This window comes from Myodes glareolus, chromosome 5 (genome assembly GCF_982192425.1).
Source record: "Myodes glareolus chromosome 5, mMyoGla1.1, whole genome shotgun sequence".
In the NCBI taxonomy this organism is placed as follows: Eukaryota; Metazoa; Chordata; class Mammalia; order Rodentia; family Cricetidae; genus Myodes; species Myodes glareolus.
This window is the reverse complement of record NC_142030.1, coordinates 72232020-72249249: the sequence shown is the minus strand read 5'-3', so window position 1 is coordinate 72249249 and position 17230 is coordinate 72232020. Positions and strand designations below refer to the sequence as shown.

General features: G+C 43.9%; 1 protein-coding gene across 2 annotated transcripts in view; it reads right to left on the bottom strand.

Annotated features, from left to right (window-relative positions):
* C5H1orf21 (chromosome 5 C1orf21 homolog) overlaps window positions 1-17230 on the bottom strand; it is a 197853-nt gene that overhangs the window by 118423 nt on the left and 62200 nt on the right. Inside the window, exon 1 of one of the 2 annotated variants that reach the window (XM_087906430.1) lies at window positions 4144-4255. The exons of the other annotated variant lie outside the window; for it this stretch is intronic. The gene's annotated coding sequence lies outside the window, so the exon portion shown is untranslated. Of the gene's footprint in view, window positions 1-4143; window positions 4256-17230 lie in introns of those variants that run through there. 2 annotated transcript variants of the gene reach the window in all.

The window sequence follows — 17230 nt, the reverse complement described above, 5'->3', positions numbered from 1 at the left end:
ACTAAACTGAATGCTGGGAGAAAGAAGGGTGAAGTTAGAGAGAAGTCATGCAGCCACTGCTGGAGACAGATGCTGGGAACTTAAAAGTGATTACACCACAATCACGTGACAATAATTAATAAAAATGGGTTAAGTTAAAATGTAAGAGTTAGCCAATAAGAAGCGAGAGCTAATGGGCCACACAGTGATTTAATTAATACAGTTTCTGTGTGATTATTTCGGGGCTAAGCAGCCAAGAACCAACAAGCGGCCTCCTTCCTACAAACAACCAACCAAAAAACCACTTTCTCCATTAGCAGATGCTTGTAAGCCTAAAGTCTGGATTTCTCAGCAGGCTACTGGGTAGTAAAATTATTTCTGATGATGTCTGGCTTATGTTCAGGTTATGGCTTCAATGTGCAAAAACTGAAAAACAGAACAAACCTCAGCTCCTTTCCCCTTTCTCTTCTCTGGTTTTCATAAACAAAATTAATTCTTATAACACTTCTTGCAGGAAACTGGTTAGAAAAAGCTGTGTCATGACCGTCCTTCAAGCTAAGGACAAGAACGCTGTGCCATTAGCGTGTGCCTGCTAACTACTGCTGTGTTACCTGTATAGGTAAATTGAAGTCTGTGAGCAGGAGACGTGACTTCTGAGCAGGCAGGCAGCCAGCCGAAGAGCTCTTGATTAAAACCACACACCTACAGCAGTGTTGACTCTCAAAGATAGTCCTGCAGAAGTCCCAAATTCTGTTCCTAGTTTCCTCCTTGGGTGGCCTACAGCTGCCTAGAACTCTGGCTCCAGAACATCCAACTCCTTCTGACCTCCACAGACCCTCGACCACCTACGCTCGCAGCACACACACAAACTCTCCTCTCCCCTCTTTCTCTCATTCCTACATACACAGAAATAAAATAAATCTTAAAATTATTAAATCAAACAAGCAGGAATCAGAAGCAAATGAGTCTTCATACCTTGGAAACATTAAAGACTGTATGGATTTTATTTTAAAACTTAATTTGGTATTGATATTTGAGAATGGATATATTTAATATGGCCAGAATTAGTATTACTTTTAAATAAAGTAGGAACACTGAAAAGATCATAGTCCTAAAATCTTGAAGCACAATGTCACTAAAAATATAAATATATATTTAAAATAAATATAAATAAAAATATAAACACACTTCTTACCTCCTGAAATAACTTCCCCTCTTTCTTCTAGTGCCTGAACCAAAATAAACTGAATGCCCCCACAAGAGGCTGGTGCTCCCTCTGGCCAAAGAGGTTGTTCTGAGATCTCAGCCATACATTCAAGTGTGTGTGGAGTTTGGGAGGGCTAGTGGCACAGTAGATCCAGACTGCAGGGCAGTCGGCTGCTCACTGAGACACACTTCTATAGGAAAGCCTCAGCTACCTCAAATCCTACCTTCTGGAATCTTTATATTTTCTCTTGCTGTTTGTGATCTGCAAGGGCCCTGAAAGCTTGGAGAATGTAAACAGGTAAAACCTTCTCATGGGTGGGAAGACATTTCTCTCGCAGAGACACCAGCCTAATGAAGTAGGAAATTACACCCGGGGTCTTGTGGGAAAGGACGTGTAGACAAGTTCCTCACTTCACCACGTCTTGGGTCTCACCTGTATGATGATATCAGGCCTTGTGAATGGAGACAAAAAGATGACCCGTGGCAAGCACCTAAGAGGATACCTGCCTGGCCTGAAGAAACCAACCAAGCAAGTACCTATTGTCATAGCCCTCACTATTAATGGGACATTGATGAAGAAAACTGGAAAGACTAAACAGAGGGTCAGTAAGCTGTGGCAGGTTACTGGTTTTAGTAAACAAAGGTTAACAGGCTGACCCAACATGAAGAGTTAAGTGGCAGAGCACCCTTTCTGCAGGGGAAGTATGTGACCTAGTGCCAAGTGTCTCAAGTAAGGTTTTCATTACTGCAATGAAACACCATGAACCAAAAAGTTTGGGGAGGAAGGGGTTCATTTGGCTCATGCTTCCAGATAATCACTGGAGGAAGTCAGAACAGGAACTCAAGCAGGGCTGAAACCTGGAGGCAGGAGCTGATGCTGAGGCCATGGAGGGGTGCTGCTTAGTGGCCTCCTTCCCCTGGCTTGCTCAGTCTGCTTCCTTATAGAAGCCAGGACCATAAGCCCACGGATGGCAACACCCGTCATCGGCTGGGCCCTCCCATTGATCATTAATTGAGAAAATGGATCTCATGAAGGCATTTACTCAATTGAGACTCCTTCCTCTCTGATGACTCTAGCTTGTGTCAAGTTAACACACAAACCAGCCATTACACCAAGTGTTTCTGTTGTGCCGGGCGGGGGGCAGACAGCCTCTGTGTAGCATGTCCCAGGCTCTATAGGCAAAGGCTGTGTGCGAACACACCATAGGTCAGGAAGCCACACTTGGTCTCAGCTCCAGTGAGCATGAAGCTTGTTCTTACCAACTTATGCACCTGTCTCTTTCACCAAGGGATTCCCAAGATTACAACCTGTCTGAGTAATTTCTCTCTGTATTCTGTCCACCACACTGGCAGGCCAACAGTGGGTAAATAAATGGCCAATGAATGAACTATCCTGGAAATTTCTTTTCCCAGAGGTATGGCACATAATCGTCTTAAGGAATGGGAATCTGCCTTCAGCCCCATCTCTTATTTTACTTTCATGGACAGTGACATCTTTACCATACCACCAATGATCAAAGTTCATCTGGGCCATCACAGAGAACTGAAAATGTTCAGTATATCCCCCCGCCAAAGACAGGAGAGGACCAGTGAAGAATTTTCAAAGCTTTTGGCACTAGAATGTTGGCCCTAATCTGTACTGAGAAAATGTGCTATTATTCTGACAATTTTTGTTTTTGACAACCTGCTGTATTGTCCACCTTCCTCTAGGGTCCGGAGATTCAAAATAAGATATCCAGCCTCCCACATGTATCACCCATTTTTAGTAAGAATCAATAAATGAGCTGAAGCACTTCCAAAATGGACCCATCTGATAGATCAAAGACTTCGACTGTTTGTCCTCGCTGGAATTTAAGTCCTTGGTTGGTTTTCTACAGCAGAGAATGACTTAAGGAGACATTTTCAGGAGATTAAATGATAAACATCATTTTCAGGTAACGTCAGCCAGACCCTTTTACCTACTAAGCTGGGTTTTGTTTTTTGAGTATCTCAATTTTCTTTCCTATTTTTCTCAAGGCAAGTGTAAGGCTCTGGGGAACAACGCTCATGTTGCAGCATTCAGTCAAAAAGCCATTCTGCACAATCACTGTTATAAGAAGTTGGGAGAACAGATCCGAGAGGATGAGAAAAAGCCCCAGAGTGATGGCCGTGCCCTAGAGCGGGTCAGCTGGCCCTGCCACTACCACAGCTAACCGTAACTCTGAGCTGACGGGCCTCTGCACTGCACCTGCAGTTCATCTTTCATGGTCACCGTGGCCAGAGAGGACAAAGAGAAGTGACGCTCCCCTTTAGTGTGGGCGCTCTTATCTGGCCGCTGAAAATCTACTAAAGGGTTAAAGGTCTCAAGCTGTGACGACCTTGTGAATGGTACCAGAAACTGCACGGGCTGAGACAGTCATTCTGAATCTACCCAACGTTCCCTACTTGAAGTTCTTGTTTGTGTTCATGACGTTCTCTCCCACTGGTCCACAGCATGTACTCTGAGAAAGAGACCAGGTGACAAGCTCAAGAGGACTCCAGAACACGAGCTGGAAGGCCCAGTGTAGCATCAAGACACGCTCAGCTATCAGCAGTCCTCACTGGAGACGTGGAGGCTTCATCTGAAACAGAGCGCTCAGCCCTGGCTCAGGGCGTGACTATTCTACCAGAGAGGTCTTGAAGAAATAAAATGAGGATCTCAGTGTTCCACTCCAGCTAGACCTTGTCCTGAGAGGTATCTGTAGAAATGCCAATGGGTCGCTCGCCTGCAGTGGCTATAGATGCCTAAAAGTGGCAGACATACACCGGGCAAGCTATTCCTTACTGCTGTGCTATGGAGACTGCCATGACCCGTCCCCTGGTTCTATTTCATCCCTGTTAGTACCACCCCAGATGTTTCTAATTCCAAGATCTCAATGAAAATGCTTTTTAAAAATTAGGATACAAATTAAAATTAGTATTTACAGATCATCACCAGACCTGGCCTTCAAACTTCAGTTTTCACGATATTGTCTTCCTGTGTTTATATTCTGCTTTGCCCGAAAGAGGGAAAACTGCATAGTCATGGCCAATGGAGGTCAGGGTGGCAGTTCTGAAAAGATCAGAAAATGATTCAAACTTTTACTAAAAAAAAAAAAAAAAAAAAAAAATCTGTTTCCCATACATTTATAAAAATCTGCTTCCCATAAATTCCTAAGAACCTCATCAACTTTCCATGACAGAGATAAATTCAGGCCTTCCTCTGGCTTCACACCCACCAAAATTCACTAACACATCCAGGGTAAAGACTTTAAGAAATCTGGATTTTGAAGCGAGCCACATCCTCAGGCTAATGAAGGCCAGGTTCCTGGGACTACAAATGAAGATACTGTGTGCTGGGGATTTGGATTACTAACTCTCACTTGGACTTGTTAACCACGACCGCTTCCTCCTGCGGTCCCAGCATAACTAGCACCCATCACAAGGCTCTCACCAAATGTCCTTCTTCCCCAATGCTCTTCTCCCCCCCCCCCCCCCCCCCCCCCGTTCACCGCAGGTCTGCACATTTCTGGAGAAAGCCTGGCTGGGCATCACTCTGGTGTTTCTCAGTCATGCCAGTCTAGCAGAAGCACTGAGGGCAGTAGTCCTTTGAAGGTGACCCCATCTCTGCATTTTCCTGCTGCTATGTTGGAAGCTCTGACTGGGAGAGAAAAGAAACTCAACAAGTCTTCAAAGTGCCAGGCATCGGGCTGTTGTGTCTCCCACCTGCGTGTCTGCTGCCATTCCACTTTGCACAGAAAAGGGTTCTCCTGCCTCACCTTTGCCTGACTTTTGGTGTAAGCCAACCTTCCCAAAAGGCTGGAGACAATGACGGTCACCCACCTCTGAGCCAGCAAATGGGCAAAGCAAAGCAGCTTTTGTTCCCAATAGTTTTGTTCGCCTGTTTATTATTCCCAGAAACAGGAAGTACAAGACTCCCTGAGGGACACAGTTTGTGGCACTTCTTGTTTGTTTTTCTTTTAAGGTAGAGTCTTGCTGCATAACCAAGGCTGGCCTCCAACTTGCCATCCTCTGCCTCAGTTTCCTGAGTGCTGGGGTTATAGTCAACAGTCACATGCTACCACACCTCACGCTAACCTCGGCCTCCAATAAAGCTTAGCTTAGAACACGTGCTTGCTAAAAATGTAGTAAGGGCTACAGAGATGGCTCAGTGGCTAAGAGCCTCCTGCAGAGGATCTGAGTTTGGTCGCTAGCACCCATGGGGATCTGATGCCTCTGGCCTCCGGAGGTATCTGCACATAGCATATATCCCACACATAAACACACACATATGCACAATTAAATACATCTTTCTCAAAAAGTAATAAATGAATTTCTCCAAGAGCAAGCTTAATTCCTTGTCATAGGGCCGAAGGTTTTCCAAACACATATGCCATCCCATCTAGGTTTTCCAGGTGCTTTGATGCACAAGCCTAATGTCTAGCTATGAAAACCCGTGTTCTCAGCAATCCCCTTAACCAGAACTCCGCCTATAATCTCTGCCTACTGTCAAAGCCTGCCCACCCTTCGAAGGCCAGAACGCATCTTAGCATCTCTAGGAAATGCCACTCTAGGCCACGCACTTCCTTTTCCCAAATGTCATCAGTACAGACCTACCGAACCCATTCATCACCCTCCACGATGCTAAACGCCTGCACTTTTCATCTCCAGCCACCGTTTGGAGTTAGTATTTAATTCTCATTTAGGATAAAATTATACACAGCGTTGGGGCATCATCCATATGGTTGTTTTATATTGTTAACTTTTGTCTTGGTGTTGTTTGTAAATTCTGAGGGTCAGAGATGCTTTCGATGAATCTGACACGGCCGATCTTTGGAAAACGTAGGAGGCTAACAAACATTTCTTACCTGATATGCTGGTTAGAAGTGTGTAGAATGAGAAAATGATGGTAATTTCAGCTTTAAAAACTTTTATGAAACAAACAGCTAAACAAAACCACTATCCCAGACTGTTTAAAGTGATTAAATGTTGATATAATTATACTACAATTTGGTAAATGTATTCTCGGAATAAGGGTTTTTCTTTTTTTAAAAAAAAAATGCCCATATGATTAAAAATACAGTGGAAAGAATAAATGGGGGAAATTTTAAAAACCCTGTATCCAAAACTGATGCTTCTAATCCTGCCTCTAGCCCAGGAGCACTGGACGGCAGCAGACACCACAGCATCGTCATCCAGCTCTTACTACAGGGTTCAAGTTCGTGACTGAGTTACCAACACAGCTCTGCAAAGGTAGCCTCCAACTCCCCGAGCACTAACAGTAACTTCAAATCAGTCTCCTTCACCGAGTGTGCCCTAGACATCTGCTTGTAGTTATGTGATGAGGTGCTGTGTCTAACTATTCGGTCTTATTCATTTTGTATCCCATTGTTTACCCTCCAAAATATGAACAGCAGCTGCTTGCAACCATAAATAACAAATCTGCAGCATAGACGGTATGTTCAGGGTTCAGTACTTCAGGGTTCAGTAACCTAGCAACAGAGCAGTGAGAGACTTTTTTCCTAAACTGTGCCTACATCCATGTACCTGCCTGGCATACACTTGGAAACCCACTGCTCAAGTCAGGTTTGGCTAATGACGAATTGATTCTGGCAGACAGATAGGAAAAACAGCTGGAAATAAAAGGAGCCTCGATGCCAGGCTTCAAAAACCTGAGCATCAAGACGAGGAAGGGGAAGAGCACACACTACTTGGGACCAGTTGCCAATTACACTTTTGCCTTGGCACAACTCTAATAAGAATCTAGGAGCTCTTAAGGGCCAATGCCTAACATTTTTATATTATGGGTTCTGTAGGTTGATGTGCACTTCAAATGAAAACAAACAAATGTACTCATTACTACCTACATTCTGACAGATAAAGGGGAGAAGGAAGAGAGAAGAGAGCGTTCTAATGCTTTCTTTTCATGAATGGATAAACGTTGAATCAATTTAGCCCCCGTCCTCTTCCCTTGTGGTGTTGCCTGCTTTATCTGCTCACCTAGCAGACTTTAGAGGACTCTGGTGTCTAGTGGTCATTTGTAGTTAAGAGCCCTTCGTTTCCTATATAATAACGTCTAGAGACATATTTATTGTTTCTTTTTCTTCCCATCCAAAAATGAAGGTCAAAAACACGGTAAAGCAACACGGCAATGTGGTCTTTAAAAGCTAATGGTTCCAGCAGTAGTACACATAAATAAATAAATAAATCGAATGTGGGAGGCTGTTTATTTCTATGTCAAAGAGAAAGTGGAATTCTCGATAGGATGACATGGTCATTTGTTTTCCCCCAATGAAGCGATCAAAGGGGAGTAAGCCAGGAGCCTACCTTCAGTAATGAGCTCTTGCTAGATTCAAACCGCCCTCCTCCCTTGTTGCACGCACTCTGAAACCCAGATGCACAATGGCATCTGCAGAACAGCTAGACACCATCAATCTGTAAGACAGGAAGTGCTGCAGCCAGACCTGCAGCCTTTTCAAACATCAGCTGCCTCTTCCTTTGCCAGTGGCTCTGTTCTGTAATGCAGGAAGGGCTCCCGATGAGACCCATCACTGGGAGGCAACAAAGATCAGACACAGTCCTATAGGTGGCAGTGTCCAAGACACAACTTCTTAAACTGTGGGTCAGCACCCCACCTGGGGTCAAACAACTGAAGATGGGGGTTCCGAACATACAACACATGGACTTCATACAACATGTGCCGTCACACCATGCCACGGTAAGAGCGCTGCCTGAAATGGCCTAGCTCAGAATAGAGACTACAGTGTAGTATCTGATTTGTTTATTTACCATCCACATCAAGTCTTCTGCTCTTACAGAAGCATGGCTTAGAGAAGATAAAGGTTTTCTGTACGTGAGAGTTTATGTGTGTGTTCATGTGTAAGCAGGGTGTGTGTGTGTGTGTGTGTTTGTGTGTGCGTGTGTGTATGCAGACCAGATATTAGTGTCAGGCATCTTCCTTATTACCAATTAGGCTGGCAGCAAGCTCCAGGGATCTTCCTGCTTCTGACAACCCCAGTACATGGGTTACAGACACATGTTACCACACCTGGCTTTTTATGTGTGTGCTGGAAATCTAAAATCTGATCTTCCTGTCTGTATTGTGTGACATCTGATCTTGGCTGTCAATCTGACACATCCAGGAAAGGCAAATCTCATTTGAAGAATGCCTCCATCAGACTAGCCTGTGGACACATTTGTAGGCATCTCTTGATGGCTAATTGATGTAGGAAGGTCCTATGCACCGTGAGCAATTCCAACCCAAGGCAAGCAAGTCTGTACTATAAAGAAGGGCAGCTGAACAAGCATCTGGGAGCAAGTCAGTGAGCAGCTTTTCTCCATAGTCCCCACTAACGTCATGCCCTAGCTTTCCTCAGTGATCTAGAAGATTCCTCTATGAGCTATAAGATAAAATAAACCCTTTCCCCCGAAGCTGCTTTTGGTCATGGTGGTCATCACAGCAACAAAAAGTACTTTACAAACTGAGATATCTTGCTGGGCTGGAAAACAAAGACTTTGACTGTTCCAGCCACCACTGCTCAGCATGTATCAGGTCAGTGTATCTTGAACTGCATTGTGTTAAAACGTTTGACTGTACAAGCTGATGCTTGGGTTGCCGGCTTGAGTTTCATTTAAAGATCATTAAATGAACTTTGGTTTAGATTAGAACAGAATTTCCAATAGTTTGTGAAGTAAATACTTCTAAACATCTGCTGTTTTATGCTCTGTAGTCCTGTGACATGGAATTCTGCACATTGACAATGATTAAAACCACAAAGTCATCAACTCTGAAAAACATTGAAGATGTTCTGCTTCCTACAGAATCAAATGTTGAGCCAAGACTTAACTCTCTGGGTAAAAACAATCATGCCGATCTCATTGGTAAACAAATCTGCTTTCATCTTTAATAAACAGTAAAATTCTATGTATATCAAAGAATTGTTTTAAAATAAATTTTCTGACGATTTGTTATCAGTAAATGTCTAGTTTATAAACCTGTAAGTCATGTCAGAATTTCTTTGTAAAAAAGGATCAAGAATGGGCAATGTTTAAAAAGCTCTGCCTTGGAAACGGAGACTCAAACCTGCCAAGGTGTCTGAGGTCAGGTACCAGGGATATGGATGGACTGCTTAAGGCCCCAAATCCTACCTCAGTTTTGTGGTACCACCCTTCCTGTAAACTCCATTATGAGAAGCTAGCCACACACAACTCTGTCAAGAGGATGGTGTGTTATATAAGCCACAGGCGAGTCCTGTCCACTGTTATTGAAAAAGATGGAACATACAGTCCACACGGAGCAGGCCAGTTCAGAGCCTGTCTGGCTTAGGAAGCGCTTTGAGGCTCTCACCAGAGGTATAAGCAAAGGAATGAGTGAGAGGGGTGTTCCAGGTCACAGCAGGAAGTGAGGTGTGGCCACCAGGCCACGTCCAGCAGTGAGGCCCAAGGACAGCAGGTGATCCAACCACACCTCGAGACCAAGGAAGATACCTACCCTTCCTCAGTGTCACGTGGTGATGGGCAACTACAAATTCAGGGACACGGTTACAAATTTGACTTATATTTCTGCAGCACCCGATCACGATCAGTGCCTTTCACACCAGCCCCGTCAGCTTGCCAGGCTCAGCCAGGCAACGTGACGGACAAGTAACAGTATGTTCTGGATGCCAGGAAAGTTAGCCCAGAGTCAGGTGTCCAGACAAAGTGAGGGAGAAACATACTTTTACAAGGGAGCAACCACCTTAATTTGATCTCTGCTGGGGTGTTGTATTTTTTTTTTAATCAGCATTGGATAATAGTCAATGGTATTTACAACATCTTTAACTTTCGTTTCTCCTGTTAGCACAAATGTAAGTCCATTTCTTTTTATCTTCTTTTGGGAGAGGAGCTTCTTTTGGGAGAGGTCAGTTTTATGTTAACTTAGGACAAACCTAAATTTGTCTGGGAAGAGGGAACCTCGATTGAGAAAACGCTCCCCACCAGAGGGCCTCTAGGTGAGTCTGTAGTACATTTTCTTGATTAATGATTGGTGTTGGTGGGCCTAGCTCACTGTAGGCCATGCAACCCTGGGATGGTGGCCCTGGATACTATAAGAAAGCAATCTGAGCAAGTCCTGGGGAGCAAGCCAGTAAGCAGTGTTTTATGGCTTTGGTTTCAGTCCCCGCCTCCACGTTCCTGCCCTGACTTCCCTAGTGGAGGAGCATTATCTGAGAGCTGTAAGTAACCCTTTCTCCCCAAGTTGCTTTTGGTTATGGTGTTTTTATCACAGTGGTAGAAACCCTAACTAAGACAAGAGCACAGGGATTTGGACATGCTAAGCATGTGTCCTACCACTGAGCAATATCCCAACCTCCACACAAATCCATTTCCATTTAATGTCCACTGAAGCTGCACACTGTTTGCAACGCCAATAGCCATTCAGGGACCACGACCCACTGGACAGTGGCAGTGGTTTCTCAAGTAAGGGGAAAATACTAGCATCTGAGGCCTCGCCGAGTGACTTTCTTCCTACCTCTTGCTCATCTCCCTTAACGAGTTTGATCATCGCAGACCAAGAAGATTGTGAATTAAGTCTGTGATTAAATATCTATTGAGAAATAATAATGATTTCTATCCACAGTGGAACTGTTTTCTCCCAGGGCACTTGCTGGTTTTACTATCTGGGGTCTAAAAGCGGCCATGTTTAGAGTTCTAGTAGGAAAAAGTCTGAAATGGCTACAAATGAGTTGGAGAGTTATGGAATGAAAAAAAAATTAACCATGTGTGAAGGGGCTGTGGGAGACCAGGAAAACCAGAGGAAGGGACCAATGAAATACAGAAGTGAACGGATGCAAAGGTTTTGGGGATGCTCTCTTTCCCTGCCAGCTCAATTCTTCTTTCTGTTCGCTGTACTTTTTGATATAGTGTCTCACAGTGTAGCACAGCTGACCTAGAACTCACTATATAGCCCCAGCTCCCCTCAAACTCACGGCAATCCTCCTGTCACAGCCTTTAGAGCATTGCGATTACAAGTGTGAGATTGCCTAAGCAGCTCACTTCAACCTTGTATACTCAGCTCCAAGCATCTGGTTCCTGGGGACTTTGGTGACCTTCACCCTTCCTGAGTATTCACAGTCCTTCTGCAACTCCCCATCCAACATTCCCAGGGCTTTGTTAAACGTCTGTTCCTCCAGCCAAGAGTGAGGGACGGAAGCCAGCATGCCTCTCCTCGCTTTTAAATGATGCCGCGTACTGTGACTGAGGCACAGGTGTCCAAAGCATGCTTCCTGAGTATCCGATAAGGCTTTAAAAAAATGTAGAAGAGGTCAATACACAGAGACAGGCTACAAAGATCCCAGGGCAGCGTTCGGATTTTAAGCCAACACACAGCACAAGGAACACCAATAAAATCTCTTTTATGAGAAATTCAGGGAGTCATTCATTCACAGGGAAATAAAAGAAAGAAGGCCACATGCGGTTTCAATGTTCTGTGAGGCCGAATTAGGCACTTTACCACCGGTGCCAGTTCCTTGCTGGTACAAATTTAATACTTGACAGTATTTGCTCTAAAGCCATGAAAGCAAACCTGAAGAGCCTGACAGAGCGGGGGAGCTGGAAGGGTAGCTAGGCAGTCTGGTGACTGTTTCACACTCGCAAGGACCTGGGTTGGATCACCAAAAACATTCATAAAATAATGTCTTAAGAGTCTGCTTTAGCATCTACGCTCCCCAGAAGACAAATAAAAGAAACCTAATTAGAGAAAATACAAATTTATTTTGTGAGTGATGAACTCCCTCCTTGGACACCTGGCTGTTCAGGAAACAGCCTACTCTCCGCAACAGCCGACTCCGGCAGTGACGATGCTGGAAGCTGACACGGAGGTCCAGGCCTCTGGAAAAGTCCTTGCTGTGACTGTTGCCTACAGCAGGAGTGAAACACTGGCTGACACACGGAAGCAAAGACGCAGCCTAACCAACAGCCTTGTGTGACACTCTAAACACAGCGGAGCAACACAGCCGTCTGAAAACCCCTCCTGGGCTGCTTTCCTCAAGGAAAATGACCTCAACAGTGGAGGAACGTAATAAAGACACGAGCACGACTCTGACCCCCAGTCATTCAGCCCGAGAGCCTTCACGAAAGCATGGCTGCCCTGCTGTGTCCGACGCACCCTCGGTTCATCGCTGTCTCCTGACACAAATTCTAACGCTCAAGCGCAGAATTAGCCGGAGGCTCTTAGGTTCCTTTTATGGCATATACTTCACAACAAATTAAAATTAACTTTGTTATGAGATAATTCCCAAATCTCTTGTGATAATCTGGCGGTAAGCCCGATCGTTGTAAAAGTCAGACTTGCTGTAAGTGGATGGAGACGTTAAATTGAATTATCATGGAGTTGTTTCAAATTATAGCGGACTAGACAGCACAGCCATTTACTGCAGCACACATGGGCCAGGCATAAGATGCAGTTCTTTATTGTCTAGGTCTTTAATTATACGGGGTAACTTCTTTAGAGAAGCGTCCTCTAATCTATTTTCCACAGGGCCCAGTACGGTCAAATGAGCAACTCTGGGACTCTGACAAACTCCTCCCAGCTTCCAGTTGAACTCCTGAAGAGAAGCAAGCACTGCAGAAGATGGGCTGAGGACACAGATCGGCAGTGCTATATGCAGGGAGCAGCCATGGCTCCAGGGTTTGAGGCCCAGCACCACCCCTATGCTGAACAAAGCAGCTTGGACTTCAAGAACAGCCCTAACCAAAACAACAGTCATTTCCCCTCTGTGTTTCAAACAACTGGTTTCCAGCAGGAACAGGGAAACTTCATGAACCCCGGCTCTTCCCCTTACCTACAGGCAGACAAACTGGACAGTAGACAGAACCTAGGCAGAGTTAATCTCTCTGAACATATTTCCTCTCCCATAAAGTAGGTAAAATAGCATTTACCTTGTAGGATCCTCCTGAGGATCTGAGGCAAAATATGTAAAGCAAAGGCATATTATCAAGAACTTAGTAGGTCTTTTACAGGCGGTAAGGACCCTTTAAAACTATGTGCCTGTCTATGAGGAAGTACACACACCCTTCAATGATAAGGGAGACCATTACTGCCTTAGCAACCTTTATCCTACCTGTTACTCCCAGGAAGGTGTCTCAGGACTATCATTCAAAGTTGATGCGAGCTCACTTTATCTGTGTTAAGGGCCATAGCCAATCAGACAGAGGAAAGAGAATGCTGATGCAAGTGTGATGGTAGCTAGCACGATACATGCAGAACAAAAGAACCATAAGCATGTGCAAGAGGCCACAAGAGCTTCATCCATGCAGTACAGGGGCAGTGACTTTCAGTGCTGCGCTCCAAAGCCCACGAGTCTGACTTACTTTTCTATTGCTGTGATAAAATACCATGAACAAAAGCAACTGGAGGAGCAAAAGGTTTACTGCGTCTTGTATTTCCCGGTAGCAGCCCATCACTGAGGGAAGCGAGGGCAAGAACAAGGTAGGAGCTGAAGCAGAAGCCTTGGGAAGGGTGCTGCTGCTTGGCTCCTCATGGCTTACCCAGCCTGCTTTGCTATAACTCAAGACGACCCGCCCAGTGTTGGCACTACCCACAGTGGGCTGAGCCCTCCCACAGCAATCATTAATCAAGACTTGCCTCTAGACCAGTCTTACGGAGGAATTTTCTCAATTGAGAGTTCTTCCCAAATGACTCTAAATTTTGTCAAGTTGACAAAAACTAAGTAGGATATCAGGATACTGTATTCACAGACATCAGACTGTCTGCAACCTACTGAGTCTGCTGAAGAAGCAAAGAGAAATAGAAATGGTTTTAGCAGGGCTTAGTTGGACGCAACTTTAATCCCCACATTCAGGAGGCAGAGGCAGGAGGATCTCTGGTCTACCTAGTGAGTCTCCACTCTATCAAAAATAAACAGAAAAAGAGATGGTAAACAGATAGACAGCCAGACACACAGACAAATAACAGATAGAAAATAAAGGAATGTTTCCAACTATTAGCCTGAACTCCCTTCAGCTAGCATCCACCCTTTAGATTTTCACAGCACTTTGCCTGTGTCTGTCTCGACAGGTCAATGCTGTCCGTCTACGTCGGTCTATGTACTACACGGCATATGACCCTAGAAGGCAAGTACAGTGCTACTTATCTTTGTTCATTGTTTGTTGAGCATACTAACTTACCTCTCAAGACAACAGATGCAATCCTAGTCATTCTATGTCCTGAATACATTCATGCTGTAGAACATTAGTTAAAGATGTGTCGCATTTGTTTATGCTGTAGAATATTTGTTTAATGGTGCAAATATGTGTCACATTCTTTTATGTTGCACTTGTTTAACTCTGTGAAGCTGTGTTACTGTGCCTGTCTAAAACACCTGATCAGTCTAATAAAAAGCTGAATGGTCAATATCAAGGCAGAGCTGGCAGGCAGAGAGAGTAACCGGAGGAGAAATCTGGGACAAGAAGAATGAGGAGAAAGGGGAGGAGAGGAAGACTCCAGGGGCCAGTCATCCAGTCACCCAGCAAGCCACGGAGAAAAGTAAAGAAAGAAATACAAAAATAGAGAAAGGTAAAAGCCCAGAGGCAAAAGGTAGACAGGATAATTTAAATTAAGAAAAGCTGGCAAAGAATCAAGGCAAGCTAAGGTCAGGCATTCATAAGTAATAATGATTCTCCTCGTGTATTTATTTGGGAGCTGGGTGGTGGGCCTGCCAAAGAGTAAGGAGTAAAAGCAACTAACAACATCTTCAAGTAAGAGTTTCTAAAATATTCTATGATCTGTGTTGATCATTAGACACAAGGCAATACTGTTCTATGAAGAATTTACTTACACCTCTAAAACACAAAGGGCAATGTTATCATCCTTATGGATGTCTTACATAGATGTCTGTAAAAGTCCAGGGATGACAGAAATGTAAAGTAGCTACTTAGTAACTCTTCACATCAGCAATCACCTTGAAAAGTAGTCATGTGGGACACTATATTCACTGCTGTCCCCAAAGGGGGAAATATTGTTGCACAAAGGACACATTACACCAGTTGTGGGGTACACAGAGCATACCCATAGGAAGTGTGACACAGCCCTTCCTAAGGCTTTTTGTCAAGGTGTGATCTGGGGACCAACAAGATCGAGAAGGATTTGGGATTATTTTAGGAATACAGATGATGGGCCTTACCCAGGACCCAGAATCTGACTGATAAAAATCTCACATGCACACTGAAGTTGCAGAAATGCTGCTGGGACTGGGTTTATTTATAAGTTCAGTTGCTAGACAGCTTCCTTAGCAAGTGGCAAGTCAGACATCTAAGGCTCCTTCCAAATTTCTGGGCGAGCCAGGGTTGGAGAACTTGACTCTGGTGAGGTTAAGCACCAATGGAGCACTGCTGAGTTCTAAGTGGGTTTAATCCTGATTAGGCTCCGGGGATTGATTCTCTTTGAACAGATCTGGTCCTTATTAATAAAGGGGTGAGAAGGTCTCTACGGGGGGCTAATTTCTACAAAAGAAAAAATAACTTGAAAGACCCTCCCAAAGCACCCAAGACCAGCTCCACATCTCTTCTCTAACCCAGAACCATGGCAATGCCACCAAAAGTCTAGAGGATGCCCAAGTACCCTTCACACATGCCAGGTTTTATGGTTGGGGATAAACCTACAAATATCCTCACCATCTTGAACAACAGAACTTTGAGAAAGCCAAAATTCAGATGTCAGAACAGATCTATTATTAGATACCCATGACACATCACACCTCATTAAACTTTAATTCCCACTTTCAAAATCTAGACTGTTTTGAAACAAGGATATAATTCATTTAAAATTCTTTATATAAGAGAAAATAAGTACTGTTCTCCATTTCCTCCAAAGAATGCAGATATCTGTGACCGTACAGCACTTGCTTGGGACCAAAGTCTTCGAAGAAGTTTAGGGAGAGCAAATTGCAATTTTCAGGTACCTGTTAAAAGACCCAGACTCTTCCATAGCTTGGAACTAGTAGGTTATGCTGCCTGCTGCTGTTGAACACACTATTAAACGTACCTCTAAGAATTCATAACTGTAATTACTGGTTCTGTTAATCCTGTCCTGACAATAATTATCCATACAAAATAAAGGAACTATCTGTCCCAACTGTATCATACCGAAGTAGATAAAATGTGGAACATTTGAACCATTCCTATCCTTTCCTTCAATTTTCAGTTTCAGTGACCAAAAAGGTCAAGTTTCTAACAAAATTCCTTATTTACTGTCTTTCCAGAAGAAATGGAACTCACTCCGTGTGTGTGTGTGTCTGTGTGTGTGTGTGTCAATGTATGTCTGTGTTTGTCTGTATGTGTGGGAGGGTGTGTCTCTGTGTGATAAGTGTTCTACCAAAATCTGTAGGTCCCCACACTATACAGGTTAAATTCTCATCCATGAAATGTATTTCTTTTTAAATTCTGAAACAAAAGTTCCATCGATCTTTCTAAAGACTCGCTGCAATTAAATTAGTCTTCTCTGTGGGCCACATTTCAAACCATAATTCTAAGTTTCATCCTAGGCAAAGCAAAGGTAGGATTTTCTTTAGAGGAACTCTAACTTAAATGGACAAAGGCAGAACTATCTGGTCCTTCCTGCCCTACACCTCAGAAAAAAACTCAGCTATTTCTCTAAGAACAGGCCAAACATAATTAGCAGAAAATAACTTAATCCAAAAAATTAAAAATAAAAAAGAAAATCATTTTAAAAATTAGTTCTGAGATTTCTTCAGAGGGTAAAAACAAAATTAGGTGCCAGCCACTAATGAAGTCTTGAGGCATAGAGAGAACATTAAAATCAGGCCATTGGTCAGGCTGAAGCAACGGAACAGTGGAACACTGAGTTGTTTCTCTCTGAAACAAGAAGCATCAGTTTTCTGACAAAGCTGGGTCTAGATTTTTTTTAATGTGTTACTACACTGTTTATGACGCAATACTTCAAACTGGAATTTTATCAATGGCCAAGGAAGAACTGCAAAACAAAAGCAGGCTGTCAAAAGCAGTGCTTTCGGCTGCTCCTCTACCCAAGGCAACACTACAAGGACCTGGGGTG